This window comes from Myodes glareolus, chromosome 22, assembly GCF_982192425.1.
Source record: "Myodes glareolus chromosome 22, mMyoGla1.1, whole genome shotgun sequence".
Taxonomy (NCBI): Eukaryota; Metazoa; Chordata; class Mammalia; order Rodentia; family Cricetidae; genus Myodes; species Myodes glareolus.
The window spans coordinates 34,887,974-34,902,470 of record NC_142047.1 but is presented as its reverse complement, the minus strand read 5'-3'; positions in this window follow the sequence as shown (position 1 = coordinate 34,902,470).

The following is a 14,497-nucleotide window of genomic DNA, read 5'->3' as shown; positions in this document are numbered from 1 at the left end:
CTGAAATTTTAGCTCTGATTTACCCGGGGCATTTTCCTTTTTTTAATTATCTTTTATCTTTTAATTATCTCTTAATTATTTTAAGTATCTCTTGTTTTTTAATTATATCTTAATCCCCAATGTATCCTGGCCGGCTACAGGATGACCCAGTCCATTTTTCTCACCTTTTCGTTCTCGGTGGGACCTCCAATTACCGTGCCAGCAAGGTCTGGAACCACAAGGATAGGTGGAGGGTGTCCAGGTTGAATGAAATCCACAGAGCAGGAGGTTGAGGTGAAACAGCAGCTCGTTTATTGTTCTGCTGGGGCTAGCTTTTATACCATGGCACCAAATGGGGAGGGGGCTGCGAAGAGACTGTCACCTGACCCAAGGAGGAACTCTCACCTGATCCCAGTAGGGGTCAAGGACTGATCATGTGCACTCCACCTTCACCTGTCCCCAGTAGGGACTGTCACCTGACCCCAGCAGGGATCAAGGAATAATCATGTGCACTCAAACTTCCTCATCCAACTCCAGGAGCGGAGAGAAGTTATGATTCTCTGCAGATAAGCACCTCAAATGGGGGCAGGGAAATATAACTCGGGGTAGCAATTCCCACAGTCTCTGTAGTTTGATGGGCCAGACACAGAGCAGGTATGACACAAGAGAGGGCCAGACAGGAGAGAGGAACCCACAGAGTCAGGGCACCTCTGTTCTGCTGGAGAGGTCACTAAGCCTTCTAGGGAGAATTAGCGCCTCCATCACCTTCCTTGGAACCACAAGGTGGCAGTCTAAGGAGGATACAGAAATGCTAAACCAAGTTCACATTCAGGACCAGAAAGGTAACCAATGTGGGTGGCTGCTGGGTATACCTCCAGCGTGCTCTTGCCCTGTGGTCTCACCTGGAAAAGGCTGCCTCAGCTAATTTTGCCTTTAACCCTAGGGCACATGAAAATACTTGACCAGACTCAGACTATCGGACTCAGACTCGTCAGTTCTCCTGATGGCAATTTAGACTCCAAGAAGGGTGACAGAATAAGAGACCAGAGCAGCACAAAGAAATTCCAGCGCTCTGCAGACTCCCAAGCCCATCACACCATCATCCTTTCTCTTTCTTCCTTCCTTCCTTCTTTCCTTCCTTCCTTCCTTTCTTTTCTTTTCTTTTTCTTTTTTTAAACTCTGGAGATATGGACATGCAAGAAGAGTTTGACAGAGTTTGGAGAAAGGGCATTAACCAGGCAACAAAAATGAAGGCCACAAGAGTCAAAATATGGAAGACAGAACAATGGGAAGACAAGGGGACTCCAGCTGGAATGTGACCGGGTTATGCTTGCTCACTAGGGCTAGCTATTCACTCCTCTCAGGCCTTGTCTCAGTTAGGGTCTTAAGGGATTTCAAACCTGCAGATCTTGTTGTGAACCTTGTTGTGTGGAACCTTGTTGTGGGAACCTTGTTGTTGTGGGGAACCTTGTTGTGGGGAACCTTGTTGTGTGATCCCCACGTTCCTGACTTCCTGATGGCTTCTATGGCCCAGGAAGGCTTCTATGCCATTGACACTTTCTTTCCAGACACCTGAGCCCTCCCTCCAGGTGCCAAGTTTAATGTGACCTCTTCAAATTCATAATATGTATGAAATGAGCAGAAAACAGCAAAAGGTGAGTCATTCATTAATCACAAACAAAACAGGCCCGGATCAAGGGCATAGCAGGAACCATAAAACTGAAAAGGGAAGAAGCGTTGCCCAATCTCTTTATTTAATATTAACTACTTTATGTTTTATCATCTGGGTTCTGAGAAAGCTTGCTTCCCGCTCAATCCAAAGTCAATTGTCCTTAAGGACCTGGGTGCAGCATGCCTTTGAGCCAGGATCACTTGAAGGAAGGATGCCCAGCTGGCAGGCCCACCTCCACTACTACATCAAGGGGCCTTGTTCTTAATCGCCTTTTCAGTATTGCCTGTGATCAGGGGAAACAAATGGTATCAGAACCTGTCAATGACAAGTGCTTAAGAGTAAGGAGGCAAGGAGCCATCCAATAATACCAGTGGGCGATGGCCAACGCAGGCAGTCACAGCCTTCCTCTGGGACGCAGACTGTACTAAGGGGTGTGTAGACTGCTCAATTATGTTTCCATTTTTTCCCCTTCGCTCTCAACTCTGTCATATAACAGAGACAGAAAAAGCACAGGACCCCATTTTATAGATGGGCAAAGTATGGATGATGCCCAACATGGGGTTCTTTTTGACCCTGCCCCCACACCGTCCAAGAAGCAGGACCTGGGGCTCTGTGTCTTTAAAGGGTAGATGCTGCTTCCCGATGGGGGCACGGCCCCCAGGGCTACTAGTTTGTCCTGAGTGGAAGAATCTGAGTTTGGCAGCTATGGCGCTTTGTGAAGCTATGCTCCCCCCACCATCACGGAGCCCATTGTCTCTACCCAGCTGAGGAAATAGCTAGGCTCCACCGCTCTCTGATTAGTATGCGGCTCCCTGCAAAGGTGGCAGGGCCAGATTGGTGTGGGTACGCCCCCTGTGTCATTTGCACACCATGGGAGCTCTGTAATCCCAAGGTGTACTTCAGAAGCCCTGTCTCCCAAAAGCCAAGCTGAGGAAAAGGCCGGAGATGGTAATCAAAGCTGCCGCAAATTACCTGGTGTTTGATGAAGCCAGAGGGAGCTTCAGGGGCAAATCAGGGTGGCCCCATCTCCATGACACTGAGGCTGGCTTGCTGGTTGGGGGCTCAGGCAAGGGAAACACTCCAGTGGACTTGCTTTGGACATCATTTGGAAACTCTACAATGTCAGTTTTATTTGAATAGAAGTTCCAGTGCCTCACTGTAGCCAAATTCCCCCCACCCCCAAGAACCTCCTAAAATGCGGACAACTGCTCTTACCCTTGGCACTTCCAAATGAGAGATACCAGGCTGCCGCTAGTGTAGTCATATTGTCTGGCACCTAACATGATTGTGGTGCAAAGCCTGCTGGGAAATCACTATTCATTCAGCAGTTCCCTCCACTTCATAAATAAGGAAATCGATCCCAAGAAAGAAAGGGTCTGGACTTACTGGGAGCTGGATGGATCTTTCAACTTCCTCTTCATCCTACCCTTGTCCCTCCCTCTTTTACGCTTCCTCCTTTGACTGATAAATTCATTCAACAGGGGCTGGAGAGATGGCTCAGTGGTTAAGGGCATTGCCTGCTCTTCCAAAGGTTCTGAGTTCAATTCCCAGCAACCACATGGTGGCTCACAACCATCTGTAATGAGGTCCGGTGCCCTCTTCTGGCCTGCAGACATACACACAGACAGAATATTGTAGACATAATAAATAAATAATTTTTTAAAAAAAATAAATTCATTCAACAAGCGTTTGTTGAGAAGATGCTTTGTGCCAAGTGCTATGGTAGGTACCAAAACATTCTTTGCCTTCCCTAGTGGGAGCAAGCAACAAATAGGAAGGGCAGGCACTAATGAAATAATCACATATATAAATGGACAGCTACAGCAATGACCAGGAAAGACCCCACCAGTGCTGTTTGGGGGTGGGGGACCTGACATGGCATGGAGGGCACTCAGTATCTTCATCTGCGAAGTGGACTCCACTTGCTCTGCTTCCCTTCCCTGTACAGCTGGCTCACACAGAACACTAGCGAGGAACAGACATTGCAAACATAAAAGAAAACTCTCCAAATGCTGGGCTTAGCCTCACTCTGATAAACATTCAATACATGTTTGTTGAAATGAATTGCTGAATTGAATTATGCTACAAAAATAAAGCAAGGATTAGCAAGAATTCCCATCACTAACCACAGTGTTCATTCAATTTCCCTGTGAGTGCAGAGAGAACCCAGGCTGGGTTGCCAGAGCTAAGCATGTAAGAGCTGGGAGGAATCTAGGGACACCTGGCCACACTGATTTAACAGAACAGTGAATCAAGGCCCAGAGAAGGGGAAGATTGTTCAGTGTCATGTATGAAAAAGTGTCAGAGCCAGAGACATCAAATTGCTGATGCCCTGAGTGATTGAAGCTCACAAAGTGATTGGGCCTACGAAGCTAGGGGTTGTTCTGCGTGTGCAAAGTCCTAAGGATGGAACCATTTGAGAGCTATTAATTAGTGTTCTATTATCCGATCAATCCCCAAGACCCCCAGACTCTTTCACACTCCCCACCATAAACGTTTGTGTCTGGTGACTGTTGACATGTTTTATGTGCTGGAAAAGTATCCACACCCCTCTTTGGTGAGCCACACTCTCTCTCCCTTCCCATACTCAGTCTGTGAGGTCTGGGCATGGCAGAATCTATCCCTTCCAGAGAACATAGTCACATGTCTCACACCCAGCCAAACAACTCCAGTTCCCTGGATGTTAGGAGTGATTCAGGGACGAACCTAAGATTCACAGATGCCCAATGTCTCATGACTTGTGGGTAGAATACGTCTTATATATTATTAATGGAATATAAATCGGTGGCGCCTAGGTCATGTAACCATACTTCAAAAAAGGCTGAGACTTTGAATGTATTCCATTTTCCACTCCTCTAGTGGGAAACAGGCTCCTTCCTCAGTTATGGGAAGGGGGTCCAAACATAGATTGTATTGACAAATTAATGCTTCTGACATCTTGGGACAACTTCCAACATTGCGCAAAATGCAGCATTCAAGAGATTATGCCATGAACGCACCACGGCACAACAGTGGTGGAAACTGTTATTTCCACTCTAGGATAGAGAAACTGAGTCTTGGAGAAGCCTATTCCTGGGCACACGGCAAGGACACAATGGAATCCTGCACTTCAAAGCCCAGAACCACAAGACAGATTTGGATACACTGAGTGACTATCTGGAGGTGACATTGGAATTCAAGTGAATCTGGAATACAGCAAGCTGCAGGAATTTGGGGGTGGGGAGGATAAAACTGAGGGATCTCCTAAGACCTGATCCTGAGGAGAAAAAAAAGGTTCAAAAATAAGGATCCTGAACAAGAGAGAAAAGCCTTGGCCACAGAATGCCAAGCAAAGGCCGTGAGCGTGCTGGGGCAGGGTCGGCACGGCCCTCACTTGCCTCCTGGCATAGTCTGGTTAACCAACCTCAGAGTCCTGTGAGCGAGAGAGTTGAAGGTGGCCCTGCGAAGGACCTGCACCCGGAGGATGAGGACATGGTGCCACCTTGGGACTCCCCAGGCAGCAGTATCCTGGGGTGGGGATGCCTCAGCTACAGACTCAGGAGCCTGTGCCATCTGACTTCTGGCTAGGCTCGGCCTAACTGCTCTGTTTCCCAGAGTTGCCACAGACTCACTCCACTGCCACCCAGCCTCGGCCCCTGGGGATCGTGCGAGCAGCTCTGGGGTCTTGTCATGTGTCCTTCTCTGGCTCTGTCAGCCTGATTTATCGCACACTGTTCAGGAGCCTGTGGTGAATCTACCCCGGGTGGGGTCCCTAGAACCTGTCCATGCCTTGGTGAGGAATCCCAGGATTGAATTCTCTCTGTTCCCTCATTTTCATCTACCAATGCTGAATGAGAGGAAAAAACAGAAACCCGTGCAGAGGCAGCTGCTCCATGACCTTGAGAGGCCATTGACTTTGGCTGTGTCTTCCTGTCTTCCTTCCCTTCAGTCAGACACACCTGCACTGGGTTTCTGTAGACCACTGGGAACCTGGGCGTCTTGCTACAGAACTTTGAATATTGTAACTTTGGGGCCCCGTCAAGCTGGCCTTAGATTTTCATTACTGGGGAAAATGGCACAGACCAGGGAGTTTCTACAAGTGACTGAGGGATACATCCCAGAACCAATGATGTCAGAGCCTAAGAGGAAAGGATGAGTCCCAGTCTCTCACAGTTATGGAGGGTCTGAACTGGCCCCAAATGGGAATCAGGCTGGGGAGAAGCTCACTGACGTAGCCGGGGCTGTGCCGGTCCCTCCTACATGGTGCAGGTCTGTGAGACCCTTGGCTCCCTTCTTTCCCTCAGTTCTCAGTAGAGGCAGCTGCAATTGCCCAGGTTCTGACAAGTTATGAACCACCACCCCCATCTTCCTGCAGCTCGGGGCTCTATACCCTCCTGCATAGCCCAAGTGGTCCACAGATCCCAGGCAGGAGCTGGAAGGGACGAAGAAAACGGCCAGTTACTCGTTGCTGCATTTAGGTAGAAAGGGCCGTGAGAGGCCTTCCCAGGAGCTCCTATCTATCTCTCCCTCTTAGGATGACAGACACACCCATGCCTGCCTTACAGAGTGAGGTTGGCTGCGGTCCAGTGGTCCAGCAGTCCCAGCCCACCCAAACGCTGGGGAAAGGCCCCTGTATCATCACCGTCTCTTACTATGTCTCCTCCCCTGGGATATCCTGTCAGAGTTATTGCTCTGTGTTCCGAGTACAGGGGCTTCATACTTCCAAAGAAGGCGTCCCTAGTCAGGAGCCATAGTAGCCCAGAAGATATAAGTGTACAGTCCCAAGAGCTATTTGCCAAAAGGCAATCCTGAGGAAGGGACCTTAGTTGTCTCTGGAGGGGAAACCCAGGCTTTACCAGAAGTCCAGGTCCTGACTCAGAGCTAGGTGCCTGTCTGCACCTCACTCCTAGGTCCTGACTCAGAGCCGGGTGCCTGCCTGCATCTCACACCTAGGCGCACTCTATAGTCCTTGGAGTTTCTGAGGCCGCTAAAGACACCACAGCTCCAGGTATACGACAATGCTCGACTCTTGATCTTTGACCTTGGCTGAGGACAAATTTGGCTTGAGTCCCCAGTGGACTCAATTTTGCTTTCTTTGCTCAGGTCTTTGGCCCACCCTGACCCTCAGGTTCCTCATCTGAAAGACACAAAAAGCAGACCAGGGCAAAGGTTGCATGGTGGCCTTTTGTTCCAGACTGGCCCACACAAAAGTTCTGTTTGTTCCTGTGTGAGCCTCTACCTCTCCTGTGGTGTCCCCAGCCCTGGGGTCACCACTCCGAGATCCAGGGTTACCACTTATCTGATGGTCTCAAATGATGGAAAGACCACTGCTGGTCCAAGAGGTCAATGTGTCGCAAGAAAAAAAAATGGAAAGCTTGTCAGCTACCTAGTCCATGCCCTGCGGGAGAATGTCCCTGCGCTGTCCAGGGGACGAGTCGCTAGTCACAGGTACCCACCAGAATTTAATTTTAAATGAATTAAAATGAAACATAACAAAAATTTAGGTCCTTGGACACTTTTCCCCAATTCCAAGAGTCCAATAGCCACACATGCCTAGAGACTAGGCAAAGGGCATGACCATTACCACAGGAAGTGCCCCAAGACAGCCATGTTCCAAGTTTCCCCACAGGATCCCACTGTCCCTTCCCTCCAAGCACCTGGCCTGTCACAGTCAATGAGCTGACAGGGCACTGTGACCCAGGCGAGCCTGTCCCTCTGTTCGCTGTCTTCTTTCACAGAAGAGACTAATCTGTATCGCAGCCCCTCTTCTCAGGAACAATGGGAGCGGCCCAGGGAAGGGGCCACCTCACTCCCAGCACCTCCTTCCGACTCCCTTAATAGGTGAAAATGCTCGGTTATTTCAAATGAATATAATTACAAAATCCTCTACTTAGAGTAATGTGCCTCCTTTGTGGGGAGAAGACGTCTCCTCTTTCTCATCCTTTCTGCGCCGAGAGCCACTTTACCACTCTGAAAGGTGTGATTCACCGGTCTCCGTGGGCCACTCTCTCCCCGCTCGGCAGTGGGGCACAGTGACTTTGAGCCACCCTATTGTCCCACATCTCCGGTTTGCCGCCTCTTTTCCTGGGTGGACATGGAGCTCAGGGGGTCTGACACCAGAAGTTCTTCCTCTAGAAGGAGACCCTCATGCCCAACTCCAAACCCCAACCCAACCTTGCCCACCCACAAGGAGTTGAGTTCAAATCACACCTCTCCCAGGGAAGCCTTGGACAAATCACCCCCTTCACGGTTTAACTTCTACAACATGAAGAAGAGGATTCAATTCATTGTCCATGCTTCACGATTTCCTACTCTTCCTCGACGATTGGTCTAACCATGTACGTCTAATGTTTGGACTTAGCACTGGTAAATTTTTTTGGTCAACTTGACACAGACTAGAGTCATCTGAGAAGAGGGAACCTCAACTGAGAAACTGTCATTATAAGATTAGCCTGTGGGACGTTTGCTTGATTAATCATTGGCATGGATGGACCCAGCCCATTGCGGGTGTTGCTATGCTTGTACAGGTGGTCCTGGGATATATAAACGTGATTTGGGTGAGAACAGCTTTCATAGACTCATATGCTTGAATACTTGGTCTCCAGTTGGTGGAACTGTTTAGGCCAGATTAGGAGGCGTGGCCTTGTTGGAGGAGGTGTGGCCACTGGGGGTGGGCTTTGAGGTCTCAAAAGACTTAAATAATCTGCAGCACCCACTCCTCTCTGCCTTGCGGCTGTAGATAAAGATGTAGATAAAGACCTCAACAGTTCTGTAGTGCTTTGAAAGGTACGGTCCACATAGACCCATGTGTTTGAACGCTTAGCCCACAGGGAGTGGTACTATTAGGAGGTGTGGCCTTGCTGGAGTAGGTGCAGCGTTGGTGGAGGAAATGGGACACTGCAGGGTAAGTGGGGTAGGCTTCGTGGCTTCATATACTCAAGCCACGCCCAATGTGGGGCACACCGTCTCCTGCTGCCTGTCAATCAAGATGTGGAGCTCTCATCTCCTTCTCGAGCACCATGGTTGTCTGCACGTTGCCATGTCCCATCATGATGATAATGGACTAAGCCTCTGAAACTGTAAGCCAGTTCCCAATTAAATGGTTTCCTTTATAAGAGCTGCCATGGTCATGGTGTCTCTTCACAGCAATGGAAACCCTAACACAGACAAGTCCCTTTGCTCTGCCATCATGGGCTCTAACCCTCAGAAACAGAAAGTCAAATTAAACACTTTCTTCTATAAACTGCCTTTGCCATGGTGTTTTATCACAGAAATAGGAAAGGAACTAAGGACATAAAAAAAAAAACCCTGAACAACCCAGGAGAAGTAAGCCAGGAAGAAGCATTCTTCCAGGACAGCTGCTTTGGTTCCCGCTTCTGGGTGTCGGTTTTGAGTTCTCCCTTAATTCTCTCAGTGATGGAGTGTGTCCTGAGAGTTATGAGCTGAAATAAATCTTTCCCTCCCCAAATTTCCTTTCCTCATGGTGTTTTATCACAGCACTATAAACCCTGCGACAGACATTTGTACCAGGGACCAAGGAGGTACCTTGTGTTGGCAGCTGAACTTGGTCATGTGTAAGCACTTCTCAGGTGGTACTGGTTTTGAAGACATGAGGGGATCATGGAGAACAGCTTGGCACTGTGAGAGGCCAGGGGAGGCCATTGGTTGGAGGTGCCATCTCGGTTGCAGTAGAAGTCCCTAGATCATGGAGTCATGGAGAGCGATTAAGGGTTGGCACCATGTGGCAGGGTCAGAGCTCCCGAAGAGAGCCCAGCAGAGGCTGCTGCTGAAGGCGTGTATTCTGAGTCCCAGGGAAGACCTCAGCATATTAGAGACCCCAGTACCATGGGGCAACCACGGACGGCAACAAGCCCACAAGACAAGCTCCATGTGCTGGAGACGGTAGAGGCAAAGAAGCGAAGCTGTCCAAGACCCCCCCGGAGCCCAGAGTACCACAAATAGGGCCCAGATGTCAAGCTCTGAATGTTTTACACTGTTGGGTTTCGTTTTGCTTTGATGTGATTGTAGTTGTGCCCGGACTCTTCAGTTTTGAAATAAGAAGTACATAACTTATTATTTTATAGGAGCACAGAGTTAATAGGCCTTGAAGAGTTTAGAGAAACTTTAGAATTTTAGAGAGATTTAGAGCATTAGAGAGATTTTGGCATCTTATTTGTGTATTTTAGAGAGACTTTGGATCTTTTAAAGAGACCAAACTTGAAAAGTGTTTGTTTTTTTAAAAGACTGTGGAACTTTTAAAATTATATTAAGTTTCATATCATTATGTTAATACGACATCTTGGGGATGAATGAGAAAGAAAAGGTTGTGATGAAGCAGTGATGTGTTTGCGTTTCCAGTTGACAAGGGGTCAACTGTGCTGGCTAGTCATGTAAACTTGAAACAAGCTAGAGTCATTGGAGGGGGGAAGCCTCAATTGAGAGAATGCCTCCACAAGACTGTCCACTGGTCAAGTCTTTGGGGGAGTGTTCTTTTCTTTCTTTCTTTTTTCTTTCTTTCTTCTTCTTCTTTTTTTTTGTTTTTTTTTTTGTTTTTGTTTTTTTTTTTTTGTTTTGTTTTTCGGGACAGGGTTTCTCTGTAGCTTTGGAGCCTGTCCTGGAACTAGCTCTTGTAGACCAGGCTGGCCTTGAACTCACAGAGATCTGCCTGCCTCTGCCTCCCGAGTACTGGGATTAAAGGCGTGCACCACCACCGCCCAGGGGAGCAGGGAGTATTCTGCAGTTGAGAACTGTCGGTTTTCTTCCATCCTGAATACACAAAGGGTAGACCCCTGGCCAGGAAGGAAGGAGCCAGAAAAGTGAACATTTTAGGCTGATGGTTCACCGTGAGGGCCATGCGTACTCAAACACGTTCAAATTCTAGCAGATACCCAGCTATGCAGAGGGCACCTAGCAAGTTCTGGTTGCACCATGGAAATAGTGGAAGGCAATGGCCTGCTCCCACTGTTCTGAGCACCCGTGTATTTGAGGCTTGCCCCAAACCTTACTGAGCTCAGCAATTGGGAAGGCTGGACAGTCATAAGGATGTAGCTACCTCACCCCCCCACACACACTCTCTTCGCAGCCCCACTCCGACTCTCTTCCTATGTAGATGCCCGCCTACCTCTCACAGGGAGCTGCCAGGGACTGAGGACTGTGGAGTGGCACAGGATCGAGAGCCACTGTACCACACGGGTCTGTCATTTAAGGACCCCATCTGAGGTCAGGTCCTGACTCTGGAGATCACCATGACCTCCAGATCATGTAGTGACTGTGTAGCGACTGGTGTGGCTGGGGCGTGCACGCATCTCATGACAGAGGCGAGTGGGGCCTGTCCCCAGCCAAGCCCAATCAGGGGTGTGTGGCTCAGTTGCTCTAAGGACTGGCACCAACATGACCTGCAGATCAAAGAGGGCTTCGTGGAGGAGTGCACACTTAGCTATGCCAGACACAGCGAGCAGCTGTGGATGAAGCAGAGGAGAGTAAGGGAAGAGAGTAGCCCAGGCTAAAGGAACAGTCTAAGCAAAATGAAGGTTATCTTCTTCAGTGGGAAACACAGGGTGGAGGATGTGGAAGAAACAAAGACCTTTTGACTGTGGGAACCAGCTTCCCACAGGGAACCGGAAGCTTTCCATTGGCGGTTTCATTTACCCACTCATCCAAACATGTGCTCCAAACTGTGAAAGAGCCTTGGGGCCCCTGGAATGTTGGGAGCTGCATTTAGATCTGTTTTGTTCTTGCTGAGCCCACTGAAGAGTCTGTCAGGTGCTTTTGTATCCCGGGACAAGCATGGAAAAGAAATGAGAAACAAGGCCCAGAAAATCTTGAGAACAGAGTACCTGGAGGCTGAAGAGAAGCCAGTGGAGTGTGTGTGTGTGTGCGTGGTGTATATTGGTGTGTGATGCACCAAACCCCCTAAACTGTGACTTGAAGTAAATCCTTCCCTGCAGGGGTTGCTTCTGTCCAGTGTTTTGGCTTAGGGATCAGAAGAGCAGCTCACGCACCATGATGACCGCAAAGATACTCTAGGTTTGTAACAGTGAGGGTCCAGATAACAAAATGTGCAATTAGGAAGCGATAATGGGGATTTCTAAGTTTGTTTTTAATATGATCTTTTAACTATAATTTTACTATGTAATTTAGCTTTGAATAGAGAGCAATTAAGAGCCCGCTTGTATTTTCTCGGTAAATTTAGCTGGATCTTGCAAGCTGGATGTGCTGTCGCTAGTGAAAGAGCCGAGTAAGGTAGCATAACGCAGGGCCTTGTGTGCTTTGGTCACTCAACATAAAGCTGTAAACGTTCTTATTTACTCTCGCTAGTCGCGGTGCTGGCGAAACTTCTTCAGCAGGACGAGAAAGGCCACTTCTGCTCCACCAGCTCGTGCACTTGTTTGTCACCCGTGAAGCAGCTCGTACTCCATCATTTCCTAGGAGCCCGAGGAGGTGAAGTGCCCGGAAGCACAGGGAACGCTGTTTGTCTTGGAAACTGAGCAGTCTCTGAAATATCTTACATAGAGTGGTAAGTCCCACCTTGAGTGTGGGAGGGGCTTGACAAATGTTTTCAAACGCTGAAGTAAGATGTCAAACACTGGAGGGTACAAATCTCAAAGCTGCACTTTGGGTTTGAACAGTGTCCCCCTCAGGCCCCACGTGAAGGTAGACGGTCCCTGGCACTCTCTTCCAGCTCACCCTCAGCATATACCATAGGTGACCCGTGTTCTGTTACCTATCAGTGTGGAGTCATTTGCCCCTGTTAAACTTCCTGTAAATGAGACATGCATGTGCAGTCTTGTGTGGTTGGCGTCCTCTGCTGACATGTGGGTAAGCGCCATATTTACTGTAGACTGGAGGTCTGTTCATTTTACTTGCAGGCATGCCATCATGTGCTTATGATTCTTTGTTTATGGCCATATGAGAGGGTTCTGCTTGGGGCTGTTGTAGTTTCCAGGAGCAGAAGTACGTAGAGGCTTGTAGCTGGGTCTGGGCAGACTCCGGTAGGCGCTGCTACTGCAGACACCTGTCTCCAATGCTGGCCCTGCTAGATAAAAGGGCACCACAGGTGCACAGAAGGAGCTGGAACCAAACTCCTGGAGACTGGCTTTGCTTGGGGAGTTGCAACATCTGTTAACCTACAGCCCTTGTAGGCCCTGAAGGGAAGAGCAAGTCTTCTAGAGAGATTTTCCTCAGGAGACAGGAGTCACAGCTTGTTATGATTTGAGCTTTCCTTGGGCCTGTGTGTGTGTGTGTGTGTGTGTGTGTGCAGTGTGAATGTATGTGTGTGTTGTATGTGTGTGCGGTGTGAGTATATGCATGTGCTGTCAATGTATGTGTGTGTGTGTGTTCATGTGTATGAGTTTATGTGTGGTGTGAGTGTATGTGTATGGTGTGTTATGTGTTGTACATGTGTGTGTGTTGTATGTATCGTGTGCGTGTTAACATGCATGCTGAGCTTGCAGCTTCAATGGACAGGGAAACTGCAAGGCTGTAGTCGATCTGATCAATGCTCTGTCTAGAGAAGCCTGCAAGGATTTGTGGCCTGTCTGGGGGAGAGGCAGCCAGAGGATCTGTGATCTAACATATTAGCTTACAATCTCACCGACCAAAGGTTTCTGCCAATGTTTGGCGAAGTCTTTTTAATGGCAGCTTGTATGATGGGGCCATGCGACCATCTCACTCATGGTTTGAATTTGTGGTTTTAAAGTTTGATTGGTCTGAAGTTCAGTGCTGCTGAGCATTTTGTGTGTGTGTGTGCAGGCAGTCCATGTATGTTGCTTTGTGGCATCAGCTCAAACTTTTATGCCTGCTGTTTATTGGGCTGCTTGTATCTTTATTATTGAATTGTTGATGATGTTCTTTATATCACAACAATAAGTTCTTTATCAAGTGTAGACTTTTCTTTCAGTCCATGGATAATGATGTCTTTTGAGGACCAGATTTTAACATTTTGAGATAGTCCCTCCTCCTTCCTTCCCTCCCTCTGTCCCTCCCTCCTTCCCTTCATTTCTCCATCCATCCTTCCCTCCCTCCCTCTCTCCCTTCTTCCCTCCATCCTTTCTTTCTGTCTGTATTATCTTCTCTAATAAACTGTTGACGGCCCCAAGTAGAGATCTCATCTTAGATGTTTGTGATGTTTGAACGTCCTCCATATGCTCATTTGTTTGAATACGTGGTCCCTAGCAGGTTGCCTTGTTTAGAGAGGTTTAGGAGGTATGATCTTGCTGAAAGAAGTGTCTCTAGGGGCTTGCTTTGAGGTTCCAAGTCCTCAAGCTGTTCCCAGTTCACTTTCTTCTGATGCTTGCTGTGGTTTGAGACAGATATTGCTGCCCCAGCCATAGGCCTGCACGTGCCTGCCGCTTCCCCATGATGTGCTGGACTCTCACCCCTCTGGTCTCATAAGCCCCAGTCAGCTCATGTCAGAAGCCGTTCCCTCTGAAGCTGCTCTCGATGGCCATGGTGTTTTACTGCAGCAATAGAAAAGCAGCGATGGATGAGCTTATTACCACAGCGTTCGCTTTCTTCACTATATTGTCTAGATGGCTTTATTGAGAGCCAAGTTCTTACAAGTGAATGAGGCCTTTTCTGGGCTCTCTGATATTCTATGATCAGTTTGCCTATGATTTTCATGATCGTACGGGTTTGATTACTAAATCTTGAAATCAATAATGTCTGTCCCCTACAGGATGTTTTTTCTCCCTCAAGTTTTTTTTTTTTTTTGACTATTTAAAGTCCTTTGAGCAGGTGTGGTAACACGTACATGCAAATCCTAGTGCCGGGAGCTGAGGGAGGAGTGTATCTCAGGGATAGCTTGGGCTACATAGAAAGACCCTGTCTGAAATAGACAGTACTAACCCAAAACTCAAATGTAAAAGC